Genomic DNA, 23,759 nt, shown 5'->3' on the forward strand with positions numbered 1-23,759 from the left:
GAAATGTACATACTACACTTATACCTACCATTCATTGTATGAGAGCAGCCATGTGCGGAAATAACATGTAATTTACGTATCCACTTATGTATATTGGAAGTCAAACGAGCCCATATTTATACGGTTTGACAACCATATATAAAGTTAAATACTACTACATAACGTATACGTGCATGTGTAGGTGACAAAATAATGACGAGTTTGCTTATTATTGCAGCAACATAATGAATGGTTTTCGACTACTGAAATAGAGAAATTGGTGTTTTAATGAAATGGTATTTTATTTTTGACGTGTACGTGTATACGAAACTGATATACGTGCGTGTCTTCGCCCTTAATTATAATTTCATTTGCTGCAGTTAATTTCGATTCTTGATTTTTTCCGAGGCGATATACGTCTACGTCCCACTTACAAAGTAATCACGTATAGGTAGGTATATTTGCTAGGTATAATTACAACGAAATTTTATAGAACTTAATTTATATTTAAATTGTAAAATCCACCATGACATGCGTATAAAAACAAGGAAATGTATTTAGTCATGGCGTGAGGGTTGCAACGTAACCATAATCTCATTTACTGAACAAAGCCATCTGAAGATAATCATAGCTGTTGGAGGCATCACGTCGTGATGGTGTGTTGTAAACACACCAATCAAATTCTTTTAAGTATCTTTATGTACCTGGCCCGGTACCTAATTTTCTATCTTACCAACAAGGGTCCCTATAATTATTTATAGGATACCGAATTTTTATAACATTATCTCACGCGGATTAGGCGAGCGTAATTGTGGTTTTTCTAGCAGTTATTTATTCTTGTACGTACTATACCTACTTAATTAGAATGATGATGCCGATTACCCAAACTTTCGGCGTGCAAAAATTATGTAGTCATAAAGCTATGGTTCGGCGATTCTTTCTTCGAGCAATAAATTAAGAGGCGTTGATAATGTTATAAAATGTTGGGTGTGTATTAGATGTATCTGGTTGATAGATCAGGAATTTTCCATTTAGATGATTGATTGGACGATGACTTTCAAAACTAACAGTGGAAACTTGGAACAGAGATTCGTAATTTTGTGATCTATCAACAAGATATCTAATAGTCCCCAATAATCATAATAGAGATTTCAATGATTAGTTAATAGGAAATCAAGTGCAGGTAATTTATATTCTTGCATGAGTAAATGAAGTTTAGAAGTTGTTTATTACGTTGATGAAGATTTGAATGTATTGCGAATTTTAGCGCTGATTGCTGTATCAACATAAATACCACTGACTAAATCAAAGCACGTGATTATGAATATATAATTACGGTAATTAATTCATTAATTCAAAAGACTAGAAACAGATTTAGATAAAGAAAAAAGAATGAACGTGTTAAAAAGGAACAAATCAAGAGCAACAATAAATGCAAGAAAATTCCACGAACGCAAGAAAGACTTGTAGATCTTTTAAGCACGATTATTGAGCACAAACTAGCCCAGATACAGAATTGATAAAAACAAACACAGAAAATCAGACATTCATATGTGCCTATGTATGTATGTCTAAAAATCTAAACTGTTGTAAGGTTTTCATAATCAATTACAAATTAATTTGAAAAATCGGAACTATATTTTTTTATTAAATAGAGATATCAAAAAAACATTCTTTAAAAACCAGGGAGAATACATTTTCCTTTTGCTTTTTTTAACTACCCCCATCACCTCCTTAAGCACAACCCATTTTGACGTAAAAATCTTAAATTAAAATACTTCTTTTGTGTCAGCTCTCTACAAAAGCTTATAAAGATGTTTATTTGTTACTCAGTTGTAAACGTTGATTAACAAGACAAAACGCAAACGGGTAAACGTCATGTTTAAACGCTACTGACTTGTAAAACTGACAGCAGACCTGTAAAACTGACAGCAGACCTGTAAAAATTTTACAAGTTAGTAATCTAGTAATTTCATTGGCCAGAATTAATGCAAAGTCTCTGTTACATGGATAACATGATATTTTAGACATTTCTTCAAGATTAATTTAAGAACTAATTATTTACGTTTACTATTGTTTACAAATGAGTAACAAATAAAATATTGTACATTATACGCCAGGTAATAGTTTTTACTGGCTCTAGGAGGTGACAAGCTCGCCTAACGGCTCGCTAGTCAACTTCTCCTATTGCCAGTAAAAACTCACTTACCTGGCTAATAATGTAAAATACTATTTTCACTGGTCATAAAAAATTAGGGTGAACTTAGAAAACTAACCTCAAATGTTAAGGTAAGTAAGTCGGAAAACGCATAATGCCTATAATTTTTTTTACGAATAGAGATATCAATGATAGATGTGGTTGTTGTAAAAACTAGGGAGAATTTACAATAATTTCCATTGTTGGTTTCACGCTATAAGCTATTTTTAAAAATAACAAACGAACCAGATGGAAGATAATACCGGTACATTAAAAACAAGTATAAATTGTGAAAACGAGAAACCACACAAACTAAAAACATTTGTTTTAGTGTCGAATGCGCTGTTTTTCTTTTTAAAAGGTTATGTACACAAACAAAACTGCCGATACTGCGAGTGACGAAAACCTATCCGATTTTTCAGAAGGGCATATCCAGGACCCATAAAAACATAATGTTTGGGCGGGCGAACCGAATGACAGGTCCATTTTTTATCGATGGTAATAAAACTGGCGAGGATTACGTGGAGGTGCTTAACAATTCGATAGAGCTATCAATTGTCTATGAAATTGAAAATCGAATGGATTTAGAAGGAAATTAAGTGGCCACCAAGGTCTCCGACCTTACTCCATTGGACTTTTTCCTTTGGGGTTACATTAGCTCTTTAGTGTATAAAACACAGCTTCCTTGGATAAATTGTGTAAAAGAAGTCCAAGAGAAATGTTCCAAAACGTTAGGCAAGAATTTGAAAAACGTTTTTGCTTCTGCCTCGAACAGAATGACCGTTATTTGAACATTGTAATTTTTTCTATTGTTAATTTGTTTCTGTTGAAATAGCAGTTATCTTGAATTTGAGGTTAATTTATTTCAATTTCAATTTCAATTCAATTTTATTGTTACCTTTTGACAATGACAATGACAAATTATGTTTATGTGGTGTATTTTCTTAAGTCGACATTATTGTTCAAAAGTAATTTAGATCGTAACATGGGATACGTTTTGCACAATGTTGTAGATGCTTTAATTGCCTGTGATAATGTAAGCCAACACTACGTTTTCTGAAAATAAGTGTGTTTTTTCCTCATCCCCCCGCTCCAAAGATTTGTCCCTACACTGCTTTTGATTTTCCAAGAAGTAATAATGTTTTTGCATTTTCTGCTGCCGCGGTGATTTCCGGGGGAGTACTTGAAAATTACATTGGACCACCACTGCTGCTAATTTGCGCTACAGGCAATTAAAATTCAAAATAATGCGTAAGTTTAATTAAAATTTTGACAGTTTATGAATTGTGATTTGGATATCATTAATAGATGTCGCCACATGTGCTCATTCCATCACAAGAGATAGAATGAAATTATTCCACTTCAGTATAACAGAATAGGCGACATTCTGTTGTTAAAAGTATGGCAAGTATGAAGCGATTCTAAAGTAGTAGTAGAAAAAATTATGTCTTGCAGAAAACCAAGCCTGGAGAGAGCAGAGCAAAAATTTGCCAGTTAGCATTAATGAAATGGCTGAATATGAAGGAAGATCTAAATAGGTAGATATGTAAATAGAGTAACAAAACAATAACGAATCACTCATTCCAATCAATAGCCGTTACTAAATTAGTAGAAATTAGCCGAATGATGGTGTTACTGAGCAGGAATAAAAAAAAATTACGGAGCACAGCTCGGTTTCGTTGACCAAACCTTATCTCCAAATGGACGAACGATACCATCTCTGACTCATTAATTGTCTTTGTACAAACGTTTCCGTTGTATCCGTCGTACTTTTAGGAAAAATGTGACACTGAAGCACCATGTGTGATACTTCGTTGTAAAGAGAAAATAAAACGTAATTTCAAAATGTCAAAATTCAAATTGTCTCCATACAAAAAATTAAAGTTGCCTGCACGTGTTTCTCCGTCATCTTGATAATTATTAAAAACTGGATGCCATATTCGAATTCTCCATGAAAAATGTTGCAAGAATGTTTTGGTTAGAAATTAGATTAGGTTACCATGAAAAAATTAAAAACGAAAATCAGAATTTTTCGATTCTTTGCAAACTATTGAAGATATTTTCAATATTGAAGCTATTATTTAATTTTTTTTTCAAATTATTATTCAGCACAAAAAATTCGCATCTTAGCCAACTGTCGCAATCTCTTAAATGATAAGCGAGATCGCCAGTGGCACTCGAAAAATTGACATCACTCTGATGACAGGCGTTACTACAAAAGAAAACTACTATTCTTTCACCAATTTATGATGTATTACTCTACTCTAGTGTATTTAATGACACATTCTTTTAAAAAGACATCTTCCGGTTAGTGTTATACCTATTAAACTAGTGAACTTGCGTTACCTATAAAGATCCGTGTGATAACAACTCTCCAACCAACCGTCTTATACTTTGCTTAGGTATTGTTAATTACAACAAAAAATGGGAAACTAATGATTATCTTCCGGATATTCCACAACGGATGCAATGGTTTTGATGGTTTATTCCTTATATGCGTTGAAAAATATTAGAATGGGCTACGTTCTACGATGAATAACTTAATACCTCAACCTCATTAATTATCCTGCAAATTGTGACCTAATTTAATGGGCGTAATTGTTAATCACTGTTTGGGAAACTTAAGGAATAGAACAGGATTTATAGCAACAGGCGATCGTATCAGATCGTCCTTCTACACGTCAAAATTAAGTAGGTACTCAAGAAAATTGCATAATTTTCATATGTAAATGTTTCAGGTTGTCGGTAATTTACATGTAAATCAAAGCTTGTAAATTTAATCCGTATCTTTTTCTATATCGAAGGGTGTCAAAATATAAATATGAGTTTTAGGCAGCTTCATAATTATATACGTACCTATACTTTAGAAATATCGCCTTGTATATATCAGAATGAACATATTTATAACTCTAACATCGTGTATTTGTGTACACACGCAGTTCAAAAATGGAAAGGGTCATAAAAATTATATAAGGTTACGATACCCGCTAACAACCCGTCTTTCAAACAAAGGCACACTAAAAAAGGTCACAAGTCATCATAATAACATCATTCATGCATACTTCAATACCCGTCAATAGTCATAACTTAATATGAATATCCAGCTTACTAATAATTCCGACATTCTCAAAACAATTCTATTAAAATCGCATTAAAAGCCTCAAATTTATTGTGTGTGATAAATGACTTCATTTCCATAATATCCTTCAACTGAAGAGATCTTCTTAAGATGAGACGTAATGGACATGTGAAATATTCAAAGTTAATAGTGAACACACCTTTTATATTATTCCGACGATGTTGTCTTTGTAATACACTAGCAATAATTTATGTTAATACAACTCCACACAAAGGCAAAAGTATCGTCGGTTAGATATCAAGCAGCTTAGTAGACAGCTTGGTAGGCTCGTAAAGATGAGACAAAAATAAAAGGAATGTTTCGGAAAAATAGTTGGTTAGTTAAGCAACCGCCTTTGGATGTTCTACACAACTGTTTTCGGCCATAAAAAACGAACCCGAGGATGGTGTGGATGGTGTATTATAAAATAAATTTTGATTGCTTTCTCTTTGTATGTAAATCAAGACAATTATCGATATAAATAGCTCTATTGTTATTTAATTTAATGTCGCCTTGCTAAATTTCACCTCGACAATCTTAAGTTGGTTATGTGGCGATAAAGCGACGGTGTTGTTGCACAAAACAACTAAATTAGTCTTCGTTTATTACCATTTCACGTTCCTATACGATTTGTTTACAACAATCATTATGTGACTTCATTGCAGGTTGGTTAGAATGGCCTGGGACATTTCACCACGCACTACGGTACAGTAATTTCCCAGGAAATTTTAAAAATATCCTGAAGACGATTAAGTGAAAGCACGCTTTTAAACGCGAGTTTATCGCTCTTTTATATGACGCCGTCCAAAGCTTAATAGCTCTCTGCGGTATACCGAACAAGGTGATTAACAGATGTCAGTGAAAAATATTTTTAGTAAGATGACCCGCAGGGGTTCCACTTCTTCATTGGAGGGAAAACTCGAAACCACGCCTCCCCCTTTCCTGTTACACAGAAGGCCCTCAAGCACCACCATGTGTGGCATATGAGTTTAGAATGGAGGTCCTTTAGCAAGAAGTTAGAAATTCTTAGGGCGATCCCAGAAGTTTTATTAAAAACGCACCAAATGGCCGGAACGATCTATAAAGTCGACAAGTGCTGACTACACTTTCGGTAAATGTTTTCCTACCGATATTGTTTTTATAGCCGACCCAAGCGAAACTGCGATTGAAATAGTAATTAAAAAAGAACAACCCTTGGGTGAATTTCGCCAACTACCATTACCGCGCGCTGATAGATTTATCTTCGAAAAGGATATCCATAAAAGATTATCTTAAATTTATCGACCGGTTAATTGGCAGATTAAATTGTTTATGAATACAGGTGTACGCAGGTAACCCAATCGCGTGTTGTTATTAAAAGCCTGTTTTCCATAATCGTTTGACCGTCAGGAGCTTCACACTGTCAGATAAAAACTAGATACCTTTCCTATTCCTTCTGACGAGCATTTTCTATACATAAGTCTAAATTATTTTTTTTTATTATGTATTTAAATGTTTATTAGCTGCAAGCAAATATCCGAAAGATTTTTTTACTAGGTAATAAAGAACTAAACTAACATTCCTAAATGACTATTTACTAATTACATGCTGTATGACACAAGACAATAACATAAATCAACTCAAAACTATGTAATTCACTGCACAAACGATCATGGTGTGAAATCAATTATAGCAAATAATAATTAATAATTACGAACATATTAGATCCAGTAGGTACCTGCTGCCTGCAACTGTTTATACCATAGCATTCTCTATTACCTTAGAAATTATTAGCACTTCGATTTCTTTTATAAGTTACGTTAATAGTTATCTTGCACTATATTGCATTTTAGCGTAAATTGTGTAGCACCTTCCAAATGAGAGTGTCACCAGAATTTTTATCTTCATGCATTGTAAATTTACTAAAACTTTTTGTCAACCTTTTATTGCCATTTTAAGACCACTTAAACCTGATCAACAATATTTCCAAAACATTTTATGTTCTGAACGTCACTAACGCTGAGAAAAAATCCAACTAATTATTCAATTATAAATCATCGCGCATTTGATTGATAATCGATCAGTTGAATAGTTTATTATTTAACGAAATTATTATTTGAGGGTAAATGTGAGACGAAAAATATAGAACCATAGAAGATAGGACGATAGGAACACTTTATCATGCTGTAAATAAAACAAAAATATTCCGATTACTTCCGAAGACCGACATTTGCCGTTTGTTTTAATTTTTTCCTGATGTAATTTGAGCAGTAGAAAAATAAACAAGTTGTAAATCAGCATATGCATAAGCGCATTTTTTGTAATGCAGATTAGTATTTCATTAGCAAAGTTTAAAATTATCGATCTCACGAGTAATCTAACTGAAAATACACTAGAGCCTGCACATCTACACTATAACAGAAAGTTTTTAGTGAAAATTTAAAGTCTATAGCAATTGTAATTGCTGAGATCTCAGCCGGACAGCTAGCCATAACGAATATAATAGCCTCTTTTTTTCCAAAAATGCGCTAAAAACACAGTCTTATTGTCACTTTTTGAGCTCTACAAGACAGCGTTCAAAGATTTTTCATACAACGTTTCATTTTGGAGAATTCATCTCAATCATACTGTATTTGGTAGCATTTTTTATTACGAATACAACGATGCACGGCACACAAAAAAACAAAAGTTCGAAACTGTTGGTTCCAACAGGACGGTGCGCCCGCCCACAACCCCCCCAATTGTGCTAGAATACTTATCGGAAAAATTTTTCATTTTGCAGGTAATTTGTCTGATAGGTAGTGACTTATTTTTCAAGTGGTTAAGGAAAACGGATCGAAATAAGAAGGTAGACCAGTGGCGCAGCGTAGCCCCTTGGCGCCCGGTGCGCTGGAAAATTTCCAGCTCGGCCTGATGATGACGTGGTACGTCGAAATCGATCGCCTTTACAAATAAAAAAAATTGAGTCTCAATTTTCAATTTTAATTTCTCTATGTCTAACTCAAACATAAAATGGAGTACTTAATCAATAAAATTCAAATTACTTATTCTATTCTGAATTTGAGTACTTTTAGAGCATGTGAAGATCCTGTTAAGGGACTGTAATGCAAAAATTGGAAGAGATCCTGCAAACATACGGAAAGTAGTAATGAGAACGGGAGAATGTTAATCTATTTTGCAACGGAAAGAAATATCATAATTGCTTTAACTATCTTCAAACACAGGACAATCAAAGATGTAAAATACTGTAGAAGGAAAAATACTGACACATTCCACTTTTTAGTCAGGGTAAAAATGGAACAAGTGAAACCAATTGAAAAGACGAACAAGGGGACAGAGTGACGTATAACAAAAACAAAATGAAAACGGAAGAATGCATAAAAAAATATAGAAAAGTGGTTGAAAGTGGGCCTGCGAACCATAATTTTGAAGGAAAACAGAAGCAAACTGGAAAAGTATACAAAAGTCAACTCCTAAAGGAAGCGGCAGAGCTTGTGACTGATTGGGACCACAAGAAAAAGCTCACAGACTGGTTCGCTGGAGAATAAAGAAAAGATATTGAAACGAGAATCAAAACCAGGATGGAGATGACGACTAGGAATACCCAAGAAAATAAAAAAAGATTGGAAGAAGAAAAAAAAATATGCAGAGAAAAAAGAAGAAGAGAATGGAAGACTAAATACAAAAATTGGAGGAATACTTAATCAATAGGGACATCAGGAATTTTTACCAAGGAGCAAAAAAGGGAAAATAACCAAAAACCTCTATACTGCGGAGACAAAGAAGGAGACTTGGACGACACTGAAGGAAGTCTGAGCAGATGGATGGAACACTTTAGAGAAATCCTAGGGTCAAGGATGAGGAAACAGGCATGGCCGAATACGAACGAGAAGGAAGAGAAGATGAAGAGGAAGGGAGGATATACAAGCACCACAGAAAAGGAAGTGAAGAATAAATAAACGACTTGAATAACAAGCCTGAGAGTGGTAGCGGAATTGCTGAAGCTTAGAGGCGAAACTTTGCACAAAAAATTGTAGAAATTAATAGAAAGGATATGGAATGCTGAACAAATGGCAAAAGACTGGCCACAAGCAATTCTGAACTCAATACATAAGTAAGAGGATAATTACCGAGGAATCACATTGTTGGATGTAACCTACAAAGTGTTACTGGCTATACATTTAAGAAGAGCGTACGACACAGTGTATAGGGGCAAACTGGGCAACGCGCTGGTAAACTTAGGAACACCCACAAAGATAATCAAACTAATAAAGATAACGCTAAAAAGAGACAAAGTAATGATTAACGGGGTCAAATCACGGAACTTTAGAGTTGGACGGGGACTTCGACAGGGAGACCGACTTATTTATTATTAGAGAAAATCGTAAGGAGATGCGAGTTCCACACAAACGGAACCATAGACACCAAATGTAGCCTTAGTAGCCAGAAGCAAGCACCAAATAATAGAAATGCTACAAAAATTGGAAAAAGTTGCAAAGGAGTATGGTTTAAGAATCAACATGGAGAAGACAAAGTATATGGAAGTGCAAGAGGGAACGAGAACAGAAGAAAGTAGAAATTGAATATTTTAGATCGGAGGACGAAAACCTGAATAAAATAGAAGGAGTGGAGGATTTTACGTATTTAGGAGAGAGCTTATCCAACATGAGGGGACGAAAAGGAAATAGACGGAAGAATAGTAAAAGGCAATAAGGGTGCGGTATCCTTATTGCGAATTTTCAAATCAAATAGTCTCTCGCGAAATTCCAACAGTAACGTACGAAAGTGGGCTCCTATCAAACAAAAAAAAAAGCTGGAAATATGCGAAAGGAACGTGACGAAAAGAATATTTAAAGGCAAGAAAGTAGAAGATATATACAAAAAGAGAACGAATGAAGAGGTAATAGACCTGCATGGCCGACCATCCATATTAGGAGTGATTAAAAACCAACGGATACGCTGGCTAGGTCACATAAGGACGCTAGAAGAGCAAAGAGCAACAACACAAGTCATGCAGCACGGAGTGAAAAGAAAGAAGTAAAGAGGGGTCCCGAAAAGGAAATGGGTGTTGTAGCAAACTAAAAAGAAATCCGAATCCGCAATTGGAAAAAAGCAGCCACGGACAACTGAATCTCTTTTTTAAAATTTTAATCCACTCTGATTGTATGGAGCCTGCTCAACGGAATTTCCTCCAAGGTACCTACAGTCGTTTTTCCAGATTATTGATGCAGCAAAAGTACTCTGTCGACCGTTTTACTGCCCCGCAACTGGATTTACCATAAAAACATCTGTGAAGTGGTAGATCACTAGCAAGACTAACTCGATTTAGAGATCAATACTGAAACGCCGAAGGATCTACGACACTCCGTTATCGACATATTTATCGATTTAGATAAGGCGCCGATCGGCCAATGAACAGTTAGTGAAACTACAAACTTCCTTTTGAAAATCAAAAAAACGCTAAGGTTCTTTAATGTTCCATTGGCGAGATACATGATATATACAAGGCAACCTTTGAATGAAATTCATAAATTATCAACTTTTAGTCTTCAAACTAAGTATTGTAGGAATAACTCGATAGTACGAACCTAATACTGTAATCTCGAAAACTTTACGATGTTTCGTTGTCGAGACCTTGGGTTAATATGAAAACGGGATTCATAAATTAATTATGGGCAGTTTGCTGAGGAAACGATGTGGGAATAATTCTATAATACATCCCCTAATGCTGAGAACCCCAAGACTCTGCGGTATTTCGTTGTCGAGATCTCGATCGATTCATAAATAGAAGCATTTAAAGGAAATTCATAAATAATCAACTTCAGGAATTGCTTTCAGCTTTCAAAAACGATGCGGAAATAATTCGACAGTACGAAACTAATGCTGAAAACCCGAAGGCTCAATGGTATTCCTTTATCTAGACATCGGTGTTAGACTAAGCTACGCAAGAATAACACGATAGTACGAATATAATGCCGAAAACCTGAAAGTTCTACGATATTCCGTTGCCGTGATCTCGATCGATTTATAAAAAGGCGCCCCTACGGCCGAAAGTTAGTGAAACTAAAAAGCTCCTTTTTGACAATAAAAAATGCTCTAAAAAGTGCTAGAATCGGCTGTTTTGCTTGCTTATCCATGTTGACCAAATATGCAACCAGTTTGCATTATAGAAGTATGTATGCCGTAGTTGATTTGCTTGCATGTTACGTTCCACTGTAAAGCTTTCTTAAATCATTGATTAACATATCCCTTAAATGCTTTGTACATTATTAAAATGCTTCAGTAATGGGGGTTTACAGTATAGTTGAATTCCGCAGTTCTAATTTAATAAGCGTGTACCTGAAACCATAAAACATTTTTTTGGACAGTAAAAGTTTATTTAAAAATAGAGACCGATTAGCAAAAAAATAATGAACATGTGACGTAATAAGCCCAACCAATCAGCTCCTAGAACCATTCAGATGACATAACGACTTGGCAATATTGCAGGAGAATGTCATTTGTAACTTGCGTCATCTATCACAGGCACTTGTCACCTGTCGTTCACTTTCGTGCACAACCGTCTATAATTACAAGCCGTGCTGAGAATTATGGCAACACTGCATGGTAGGCCGATTTCCTAATTCAACTTGACAGATTTTGAGTGTATTTTATATGTGTTTTGGGTGTAATATTCCAATTTACCTGTTTTAACAGGGCGAAATTGCGACAATTTGTGTTACTCCCTACGGAATTAACAGAAATTATTATTCAGGTAAGTTGCTAAACGAAATACATCGATTTGTTGTCATAACCTCTAAAGCAGGCTACTCCTTGCTGGACCCTTTTCAAGCACTTGTATTTGTGTATTTGTTCAAAGAACCTGTACAAGCTCAAATATGACCTACACACTACGTGGTGCGTAAGTACGGTAAGTGTTTATCGTGAAAAAATACAATTAGTTTGTATTTCAGGTATTTTAGCACGGACATGTCAAATCGATTTTCTGAAGGAACCTTTCAACTTATCCCCAAAAGTTCATGGTACGGGAATTTGAAGTCCACGGGGCTCCCCTCTTTAAAAGCTTCGTACCTAGATCCACTGGAGTAGCGACTGGCTTAAAATCTGCCATTCCGAATCACACCTGGTCGTGATAAAACCTCGCTGATGCGCAGCGATTTACTGTCCTTTTACCGAAATTAAGTGCTCAAGCGTGTGCTTCACCTCGACCTCTTTCGACAGAAGTTCACCAATTTCGGAGATCTCGATGGAAAACACATTATGATGCAGTTACCAATTTACAGCGTTTACAGAATTTTAAAGTCAAATAAAAATGTTATTATCCATTTTTGTAAATAAATAAAATATATGTACAATTATAAGCTGCCTAAGTATCTTTCTTCTGTATTAAAACCACCAAGGCGAAACACAGGAAAGAGGAAAAATGCAATTTTTGAAGAGTAACAAGACTCCATTAAAACCTATATCGGCCCACCGATTGACTTTCGGACAACGTTGCCAGACTTCTCAGCATGGCTTGTAATTATAGACGGCTGTGCTTTCGTGTTAGATGCAGTTAAACGTCCCTCTTAAAACGTCAAATCTGACAAACGTCAGACCCTCGCGTAAGGTTGCCGGCTCACTTCTACCTCTACGTGATTGGTTGTGGGTTTGTGACGTATTTAGACTGAAGCGTTTCAAATTCGGACTAAAAACTAAAAGCTTTTCAATAATTTATTATGGGTTACTCGCAAATAAAAATTGAGGACACACGGGTCTTTTTATTTTTAATGTACTTTGTAGATTAGAAATAAAAAATGAAGGCGGGATGACCCCATTGTGCACGATCGCTGCCATTTCTACTTCACAAATGTCTGAATGGGAAGTTGCATAAAATAAGTCTGAGAAGTAAACCTTACAAATCTGACCAGTTCTACGCAGCAGTTAAACGAGCTGAACAGCTATAAATTTCGATTGAGATCAAATACAGAAATTAAGAAAAATCAGAGGAGCATAACGTGTTTAAAAACCACAACGCATCATAAACAATCATGACCACCCACATAACAAGCAAGAAAGATAATCGCGGGGTTTCATCCATAACTATACAAACCTCCCCGTCAACACTAGTTAAATTTAATGCCTATCATAAGTTTGCATCTCATTTATACACTTAAATTCGTATGTAAAAGATATGCAAGCTAGAAGGAGCCGCCGCCTATCGTGACAATAAAATAAGTTGAAACGTATGTTCTGTACTATTTAATTTATATTATTCAGTATTATGTTTTCAGTGATTTGTCGTGCTGTGTTTGGCTATCTTGATTTCAATTTTTATTTTCTATTGCATGCAGATGGACTCAAATGTGTGTATGTAGAAAAGGTTTTTACTAGGGATATCCATAATCAGTGTCCATCGTGTAATAAATAATTACTTATTTTTATTTAAATCTATGTAATAAATAGTGAAGTAATTAACATATTTAATGTAGGTACGTACTATTAAAAATGTAGGTGTCAGTTTACACCATTCGGTTGTACCGTTTTAAATTTTAAATCGAAACTTTTTGCCCAATTTGGAAATGGTCACTTCCTCTTTGCGGACATTGGCGCCATAACATTTGATGATCTTTTGTATCACCATCAACATGATCACTCGTATAGACTAATGTATCAAAGGACTGGAACAAGGCGGTTTCTAAAACAATACAATGGACTAAAATGCTGTAAAAATTAATCAGAGAAAAGTGGTAATTATCATTTAAGGCATAAGATTGGAAAAGTGCAAGTTGCCAGAGCAGACTACGAGAATAAAATCAAATCAAAGGAAAAAACCTGCCTTTTCTTCGCCCTCATTAAACAAACTGCAAATTCGTGAAAAAAGACACATTCAACACGTGTTCTACACGACATTTTTTGCATAGTAATCCTTAATAACCCATAGTTGTATGATACCATTAATATTCGCGATTGACTGTCTCTAAATAATTCATATAGACGGTACTATAAACGCCATGGAAACGCGTAGTAAAAATCGTGAAAAAGAGTACCACTTTCCATACAATTTTTTGACAAGAAAAGTCCGGTAATTTGATAACATATGCGAGACTTATAGTTATTTGTACAACTAGTTTTGAAAATGATACTTTCTTTCATGAATTTGCAGTTTGATTAATGAGGGCGAAGTATGTGCATGTTTAAGAAAAGAACGCCCATGAAACTCGAAAATTTCTGAAACGTATTCCAAACATTTTTTAGTTGTATGCAAAGCAAGTTTGGCGCAGCGTTTAAATTGTGTGCAATGCAACTTTTTTTCATTTATGCCAAATTGGGATTATATGAAACGCCACGTAATGCGACGGTACGCCAAGAAAAAAACGTGGACACTCGTGAGCATTTTCCCCTCACAGAATCAGTAATAATTCGGGAAGGAAGTGACCAATCCAAATAAACTTTTGTCGTTCTGGTCTCTGGGTTGTATACTACACCGTATAAGGAAGAAATCACAACGAAACAGATTAAACTGGAGGACTAGTAGTGGTACACACGGACAGATGGACAAAGTGCGGACAATAGCGTTCATTTTCCTTTTAGAAAATGCGCTAAAAATAGACACAACCTCGGCACAATTGTTTTCTAATAATATATGGTGATTGGTGAATACAATTTTCTATGTTTGCAATAAGAAAATAGTGTATGATTTAGTTAATAACTGTTTGATTAATTCATATTATATATTTTAAGATCTATAGAGGTCGTTGATCACAATTTGTAAGCTCGTGTATCCCTTGTGATAAATAATCAGACTATGAATATTCATATATACAAATAGTATACGAGGTAAGAGTATTAAATCATTTCATTATAATTTGTACGTTGTAGTGTATAAATACATGTAAAGAAAGCTGTTACATAAAAATTTATAACATAATTAAATTATGATAGAAATTAACATAAAATCTCCATTCGGACAGAGAATACAGTTATTAAATGCTAAAGAAAAAACACAATGTGGGAGTCTTCATTATAATTAAAAAATCCTCAATGGTTACCTTAGAGGTACGTTATGGCACCTTAATTAACTTGGTGTCTAGTTATACCTCTATTTCTAAACCAACGCCTACAAGACGTAACGAAATTGTTTTCTTGAAATATATACAACTTCAAGGTCTCGGGGTGAAATTGAGCGAGCGTGCGTGGTTTTTTTTTCAAAAATAATGTCTGGCTGTTTTTATAAAAGCTCCATTTTAGTAGGACAACTTGTTTCACCGGTTGTCTTGAAGATTGAATCTGTTAACATCCATTGAAGCAGCAACTACTTCATTTAACCATCTCTATATTATGATGGGCTAATTTTTCATTATTTAGATATCAGATCAGATAATTGCACGTAAATGTTCAACGGAAATAAAAAAAATCACGTGGGCGCTACCTAGCTTCGTGCCATACACCTCTAAGGTTAGCTTCGATGCTTTATGCGATTAGAGACTATAAGGAAGTACTCTAATATTGAAGAAGCAATAAAAACAAAATTTGACTTAGTAAATTACTGGCTTCACTTTGAAAATGCGTGATGAAATGATTAAATATGAATTTTTACGTAAATATATGCATCCGTAGGTCGACTTAGGGTATTGTTTTCAGGAGAAATTGCCGAAATAATTGTTTACGTTGTTTACGTGTAATTACTAAAATTGTATTAACGTTATAAATGTAAATTGTGCGTGCATAAGGAACATTACGTAAGAATATATAAATACTAGAGGGTAATGATCAAAACGCGGATAAATTGCTTGTTATAAGACAGTTTTTCGAAATGGTATGCGTCACTTACGTTACGCCCATCTAATAATTATACCTAATCGCGTTTTATGTCGAAATTAATAGGAACTAAATTAGGTTGAGTACTAAAAGTTTAATGAAACGTACCTTTTGAATATATAATCGCGTAGTATTCGTATGCGTTTCGTTTAACGAGCATAGGTACCTTTTACAATAAATAACGCCGTTATTACTTTTATCGTTGACAATGTTAACCACTTTGCATCATTTTTCTTCGTTTTGCATATTTAAATTTATATTGATGCAACTTATAAGGTTGAGTAACGAAATTTATTCTCGACAAATAAAATACCATCAAGGTATGGCTGTAAAATTAAATGCAAAATTTTCCATGAATTTAAAGGTTGTGCCACTATAGGGAGATCTAAAATGAAGATAGTAATAAACATTGCGAGTTTATGATTGAATTAATAATAAGGACATCAAGTGCACCTAAAGAGATGCTGCCTTTTGAGTGCCCGCCTCGGCTTAATAACACAGTCCAGGAAAATCAATCGCACGATATACCTTCTATAAAATTCAGTAATTAAAACTTCAAACTCACTTGCTCGTGTTTAAAATTATATTAAATTAAATCATGAGAACGTACGTGGAGTAAAAGTGGTTTACAAAAATGGAAGAAATTGAGTCACGCATCCAACATTCTTTGGCAAATGGTTCAAGATCATGTCGTAGCTTATTTTTAGGTTGTAAAACTGTTCACAGTTCATCGATAACTAGCCTAGAAATTTTCAAGTGTAATAGAGGTGGGAGGTGGTAGAACAGTTTCACCTTAATCCTAGCACACTTAAAAGTACAGGCAACAAGAAACAGAATAAATTCTGTAATGGTTCTTCAATACGTTTTAAGGTATTTTTCATAAAAAAAGGTATCAAATTACTTCTTCAGTAACATTGTAAAGCATCTTCAGAGACTCTCACTAAAGATTGTTAGCAGGTTCTTCAGATGCGAAAGAAATATAATTACAACATTTAGATGTTCTTTATAGAATGTTCAAGGTTTCTCGAAAGGCTGTTCACAGGTACTTTAGAAGTTCCGCCAAGATTATTGAAAAATTCTCTAGATCTTTCCCAGAATACAAGATTGTAGACATCCTTTAGAGATTTCCAAATGATTTAACAAATATACCTCTTAAGTAATTGGGCGGTGGGTCCAAGCCTGTTGAGGGCCCAAAACAATTAAGAGGGATAATAAATAAAAATAAATAAATAAGTGAGAGAGTGGGTTAGTGGAATTTTTAAACTCTCTAGCGAAAGATTCTCCGGTGGTTGTTCAGAAGTTCTTGAAATATTAATTAAGTGTTCTTGAAAGGCTACTGTAAGGTATTTTAGAAAGAGTGAGAATTTTCAGATTCTAGCAGGTTTTTATGGGTGTATTAGCAGAATTTTTGCAAAAATAGTCATTATAATTTGATACATAAGTAACAGATTTTGCAAATCAATTTTTCCATATGTTAGTATTATGTAAATCGTGAAATTAATTCACAATAAAATTGTTAAAGATGGTTCGGTTTAACCTTAGTTTTATTGTCTGCCAATATTCTTCAGGTTCAGAATTGTTTAGAACTTGCTCCGCGATTCTTTATACTCTTAGATTCGCCAGAGATTTCTAAAAAGGTCCTTCTACGATTCTTCGCAAATGCTCGAGATTCGTAGACCTTTCTCAATGATTACAAGAAAAGTCAAAAACCGCTTGGAAAAACAGAAATCTCTAGAGAGCCATTGATTCTTATGCAGATTTCTTGAAATTTTTCATCAGAACTAATACTTTGTATATTGAAGATTTTTCTTAGAATATGATATTTGACCGATATTGTACTCCTAGGATTTACAATAGAAATTTTTATGAAACCCTGCCTCAAAAATTGAAAAATTATTATAAAGAAAGATTATCTATGTTTAAAATATTCTATGGCATCTTATTAAAAACCTTTTACACATTTGTCTTCTTAATCTTTATCTACATAAGGACCATAGGTCGTCCTTGAGATACAGATGACTTCCTAGCAATTTGGATCCTATTCGCAACCCTGTGACTAGGGAATGCAATACCGGGATCGCGGGATCCCGCGGGATTTGCGGGACTGAGGAATTTATCGACCAAGGGGACGACTCTGTGTACTTTGTTAATGAGACGCATAACTGAGATGTTAATTTTTAAATAATTGTTAAACTTTTTTCGTTAAAAATGTACTATGATTGTTGAGGCACTTTAGAAGTTCACCTTTTTTTTGAGTTCTAAGTTAGGCTGAAGGTACTTTTTTGTGAAATATTGTGATAATTAGCGATTTATTTTAATACATAAGTTAACCGCACAGAATTGCTTATTTGCAAATTTATTTAAAGTTTTGCGGGATCCCGCGGGATTAGCATCTAACAATCCTGTAAATACCAAGATTGAGATTTTGCTGCGGGATTGCATTCCCTACCTGTGACGTTAGTTAAGATGACACTGCTTTTTCTCAAAACCAGCCGGATCAAATGACGATATCGTATAACAGCTAGGGCATGAGATTTCACAGGTGATAGTACGTAGGAATCGTAGGAGATATAAAATCTTCGTAAACTTTCCCGTGTCTTACCAAAAAATTTGAGCGCCACCCATTTCTTTTAATGATCATAGCTCCCTTGTATGAAACTGGAAAGTTTGTAGAAAAGCGAAAAAATACAATAGTTGCAATTTCCCGCAAAAAATAATCCAATGTTTTATTTACCGTTAATAAAATTCTCTAAAATTCGACAATTCAACTTGATATCCCTCTTAAATTTGTGTTACATTACTAATTTATATACGAACCAAATGAAAGGTACAAGTATCCTAATCAAATAATAATAATCTTACATTTAATGATGTAATCGCTGATGTAGGACAATAGCTCATGTTGACTTTGTACACATGGTTGCATTCCCCGAATTGATAAACTCCGGACAAATCAAAGTGTAATGGGACAGGTATCAATGGTAGGTGATTAAAACTTGAACTCTTATAAGCAAGGCAAGGAATAATATGCACTTCAACATGTAGAAATATGCGCATATATATGCAGAAAAATAGTGATAATTATGCACCAAATATGCATCATGTTCTTTTAAAATGCATAATTTTTCCACAAATTTTGGTATTTAAAACAACAGGTTGCAACAACTTCATAGTATAATTTTCAAAAAAAAATGCACAAAATATAACTAAAAACTAATTAGTTTCAACTTACACTACCCTTTGATAACAACGAGAAGGAAAATGCTACTGAGTAGGTACTGCTTCGTAATACTCCAAAGAAAAACTAATAATTACGGTAGCGACTACAAATGCAGACGTAAAAACTGCAAGCTTTTTATGCAATCGTAGGAATTTATGACTCACTAAGATACACAAAACCCGTGGCGTCGACTTATGAACAGGAAAGCGCAAAAGTTTCTTGCTTTGCAATTTTATAATAGGCCAGAGACAAAAATTCTTTAGAAATAACTACACAGGGATCAAAAATGCTTGAATATGCTCTTGATAATATTTTATGCACAAGCGCACTGAAATATGCAAAATATGCAAAAATTAATTGGGTTATTTGAACTCTATTCAAGTTGATCAGCCCAGATCCAAAAGCACACACATGGCATATTATTAATTTAAGACATGCATTTGCATAAAATCACTGCCGTGCTTATAAGCTTGGATGTAAAATTATAACTTGATAATAAAACTCTATCGGACACTGACAAGTCAACCCTGCAAAGCAATCACATTTCAAATTCCTTCGAGCACAGAAATTTAACCTACCTCCAATTAATAACAGGGTTGTTTAAAAAATAATAATACTAATGTGGTAGCGGTTGAAACTTAAGTGGGGTGGGTTCAAACTGCAAATGGGAAAATCCTAAAAACAACACATCAGATCACAAAGTGGCTAAGAGTACTAGAGTAGACGGCCATACTTACGTATGCATCTATTTTAAATTCAAATTATAGTCTCCAACATGATAGAAATGTGTATCTCGACCCAAACCAAACTCGAGATAACCGCAAATTCTGTTAATCGCCACAAATGATACCTAAACAATTTTGCAATTAAATCGGCATTGAATTTTTCAAAAATGGATGCGACGACTGTTAAACGTTGCCAATTTTTAACTGAATTCTGAAGGAAATGAAAACGAACTGCGTAAAGCCTGCACATTAAAAATGATGCATCAATGAGCTCGTTAAACTAAACAGTCCTCAATCAAAAATTGAGGTGATATTGTACTAAAATAATAAAACTGTCGTCCTAAAAGTATTATTGCAACGAAAAAACCACGGATAACCAAACCATCAACCAGGTGTCAATAGTGTCATATGGTAGCCTTTTACTGTTCGATTTTCTAAGACCATCCCTTCTTGACAAACTCAAATTTAACACGGAAATATGCAATTTTACTGTTACCTTAGAAAGAACACGTGCACTCGGCTATAGTTTTTGAAATTTTCATTCAAATCTGCATATTTCATTTAACGCTCTTGTCTTAGCTTCATACTCAGATTTATAAAAGCCTTGTTACTACAAATCTTTATTGTGATACTTAAGATGGATATCTTATAAATTGTCCTAAGGCATAATTTTAGAAAACCTTAGCTTAGCTTAAAATCCATGGCAACAAATATTGCGATAATGGATACCTACCATGGTGCGCTTAAGGATAAGTTCAGCTTAATTTTGTTGACCATTCATGCTATAAACGTCTCGCTGTGTCGAAATTAATATAATTCTATAGCTTTATGCTAATTTGTGTATCCACACCACAAACTTTGTGAGCGTTCAGTGGTTAAAAATTACTATAAGGCGTTTGAACCTAACGTAACACTCAAACAATTCAGAAATCTACTATTATACGTGGGCAATTTACTTCTGAAAGAATGATTGCCGTATCAGATTTTTATACAAAAAAATTAAATATCGGGGCGCACTAACATCAATAAGGAAATAGGAGAACCAAAACGTGAGACGGCGCGCGTAAGTTTCCAAATTTCAATTCTATACAATATTTCAGGTTTTCAGATATTTCCCATGTTTTAAGAAATTCTTCTGGAGTAGAATGTAAATTATGTCATTCGCAAGCTCCCAGATATGCGGATCAATGTATGGCTATTTAGTGGTGTGAAGAGCCTGAAGAATCTATAATACTGGTTTAATTATAGAAGATCAAGGATACCAAACGTAGGTAACCATTGAGTCTGTCGTTCATTACCCCGGTTCTTATTATAATGGCGAAAGTTCTAGCTTTTTTAGTTAAAGATTTGCCGTTACATTGGACAGATTAGACCTACTTATCAAAACCATCTATTCAACAATCTTATTAGCAGTTTTTCGAGGCATGCAATGATCTCCCACTTTATATACACACATAAATAATATCACGCTTTATATTATGAAAATTTTATGTTCTCTGCGTGTTAAAAAAAAAGTGCCTGGCGTAATCGCCGTATTTTAAGTTAATAATAATTGACGACGAATTTCACAACTTCAACTACAGTGTTACTTGGGCACTGAAAATCCGTTAGTTGTAAGTATAGGTAATCACTCAGTTCGGTTTGAAACCATCAAATTAACACCACATAACTATTTAACGTTATTTGGTAGAATTGAAGAAGGAATCGATAGATCGAGAATGATTGTTAGAAAAATTTGAGACAAAGCTGTAGATGCCTATAAAAGAGCGGTAAAAAGTAAAGCCACGGCCAAGTCATTGTGATATAATAGCGGTTGAAAACAACATAATTTACGACAGGGGATGCACTACGACCGACCCACAAAAACTTAATAGCTTATTTATTCAAAACGTGAAAAATTCAAAATGGCCGACACCAGGTATATCGCCACTCCATTTCAGTCTAACATGCAACCGGTCTACAACGTTGCCCTATAAATTTTATAAGACGTACGTGTACCCCCTGCATATAAGCATATAAAGGAATTCACGATACGCGAACGCGCACATAAACACATAATCTATGCGATGAATGCATAAAACCGAACCTAATTTTATGTGATTTTTTTGTGATTATTCATTTAAATAAATACATTGTTATCCTAACGCGGCTTCGACTTTGCGTCATAGAAGTTGGTCCGCTTTTTATACTTAGATATATCTATGCCTATTATTAACATAACAATTTCAAATTTGCATTTTATGTTTCAATTACATAGAAGATTCTCTATTATTTCTTATACTCTCTTATGCATTCAAAGTTCAAACATATAAATAACTATTGTGATGTTAAAAATAAGAATACCTACCTAAGTGCAAAAAAGTCATTTCGTCCAATTGTGTTGTTAATCACTTACCTACCTATATGGGATTTAAAATTACTCCCAATTAATTTATTTGGTTTCCTATAAAACCGTTTTGCTTGTTGTGTTATTACGGAATGAATTGTATAATAGAATTTTTTACGCGTGTTAAACCAATACAATCAACATACTATCGAAAGATACATCGGAGTCCATCACTCAATTTTTGATCAAGGTATCAAAAAATTCATCTTAATGTATAAAGGACAGTAGTCGCGCGATTCTCAGGAGGATCTTTAGTTACACGAAAATGATTCAAACCGTTGAGACACAACCGCGCGGGACCCGCGTGATTATCGCCGTGTCTGAACGAAGCCTAAACCCTTTACACAGGCAGAAAAATTGAAATTTCAAACAATCCCTTGGCGTTAGTAATAAATAAACTAATTAAACTTCAGCGCATTTTCCATGAATTGATCTGTACTTCCCAAAAGACCATAGGTATGTCCGCTATGTTTTTCTTTACTAGAGGCATATATGGTAAAAATTTCAAAGGAATATCTCCATAAATAAAAAAGTTGACGTTGCGCAGTTCGCACATGAGCACATTTAATTTATGCTATGGGATCTATGGTTAAAATAAGGAAGTTGGGACTGACTGCGCATCTAATGTTTGCAATATCAGATATGTATGCCTTTAACAGAAGCATCTGTGAATTCTGTGATTAAAATTTCAAAAAGATATTTAAAACAGTTGATATTGCGCATCCTGCGCATGCGCATATTAATCTGATGTTTACAATATGAAATCCGTTTGCTTTTACTAAATGCATCTTTGATTAAAATTTCAAAGAAATACATCCATAAATAAGAAAGTTGGCATTGCACAGTCTCTGCATACGCACATCAGATTTTCTATATGCGATATGCTTGCATTTACTATAAGTATCTGTGGTTAAAATTTCAACAAAATACATATACCTATTAATAAATAAGAAAGTTCACATTGCGCAGCCTGCGCATGCGCAGTTTAATCGTCAAGATTTTCCTTGGCTCAGGTGCCAGAGATATATACTACCGAATACAAAAAGAACGAACTTAATATCTTAAAAACTGTAGAAGTAGTTAAGGCCTTGGACAGACGGACGGAGAAAGTGGCTGCAATAGCGCACCCAACTTCGTTGGAAAATGCGCTAAAAATGGCACAAGCTAATATTAGACAAATAACAACGGAAATGAGCAAAGTCAGTATCAAAGTTATCTTAAATGAAAAATAGGGAGAGATCAGAAGAAACATTAGTATGGGATAGAAGGCATTTCTTTAAACAGTCTACCAATTTTGAAATAAAATCTTTATTAACTAGTTAAAAATAAAAAAATAAATAAATAGCAAAGGGATC

At 34.4% G+C, this 23,759-nt stretch overlaps 1 long non-coding RNA gene across 1 annotated transcript; it reads left to right on the forward strand.

Moving 5' to 3' along the window:
• The first annotated feature begins 3,187 nt into the window (after positions 1-3,187).
• Positions 3,188-3,713, forward strand: LOC116159139. Its single transcript, XR_004142893.1, has 3 exons — positions 3,188-3,427; positions 3,485-3,575; positions 3,632-3,713. It is a non-coding gene; the product is annotated as an uncharacterized LOC116159139 (long non-coding RNA).
• Positions 3,714-23,759: the final 20,046 nt, after the last annotated feature.

This window comes from Photinus pyralis, unplaced genomic scaffold, assembly GCF_008802855.1.
Source record: "Photinus pyralis isolate 1611_PpyrPB1 unplaced genomic scaffold, Ppyr1.3 Ppyr1.4_LG1, whole genome shotgun sequence".
Taxonomy (NCBI): Eukaryota; Metazoa; Arthropoda; class Insecta; order Coleoptera; family Lampyridae; genus Photinus; species Photinus pyralis.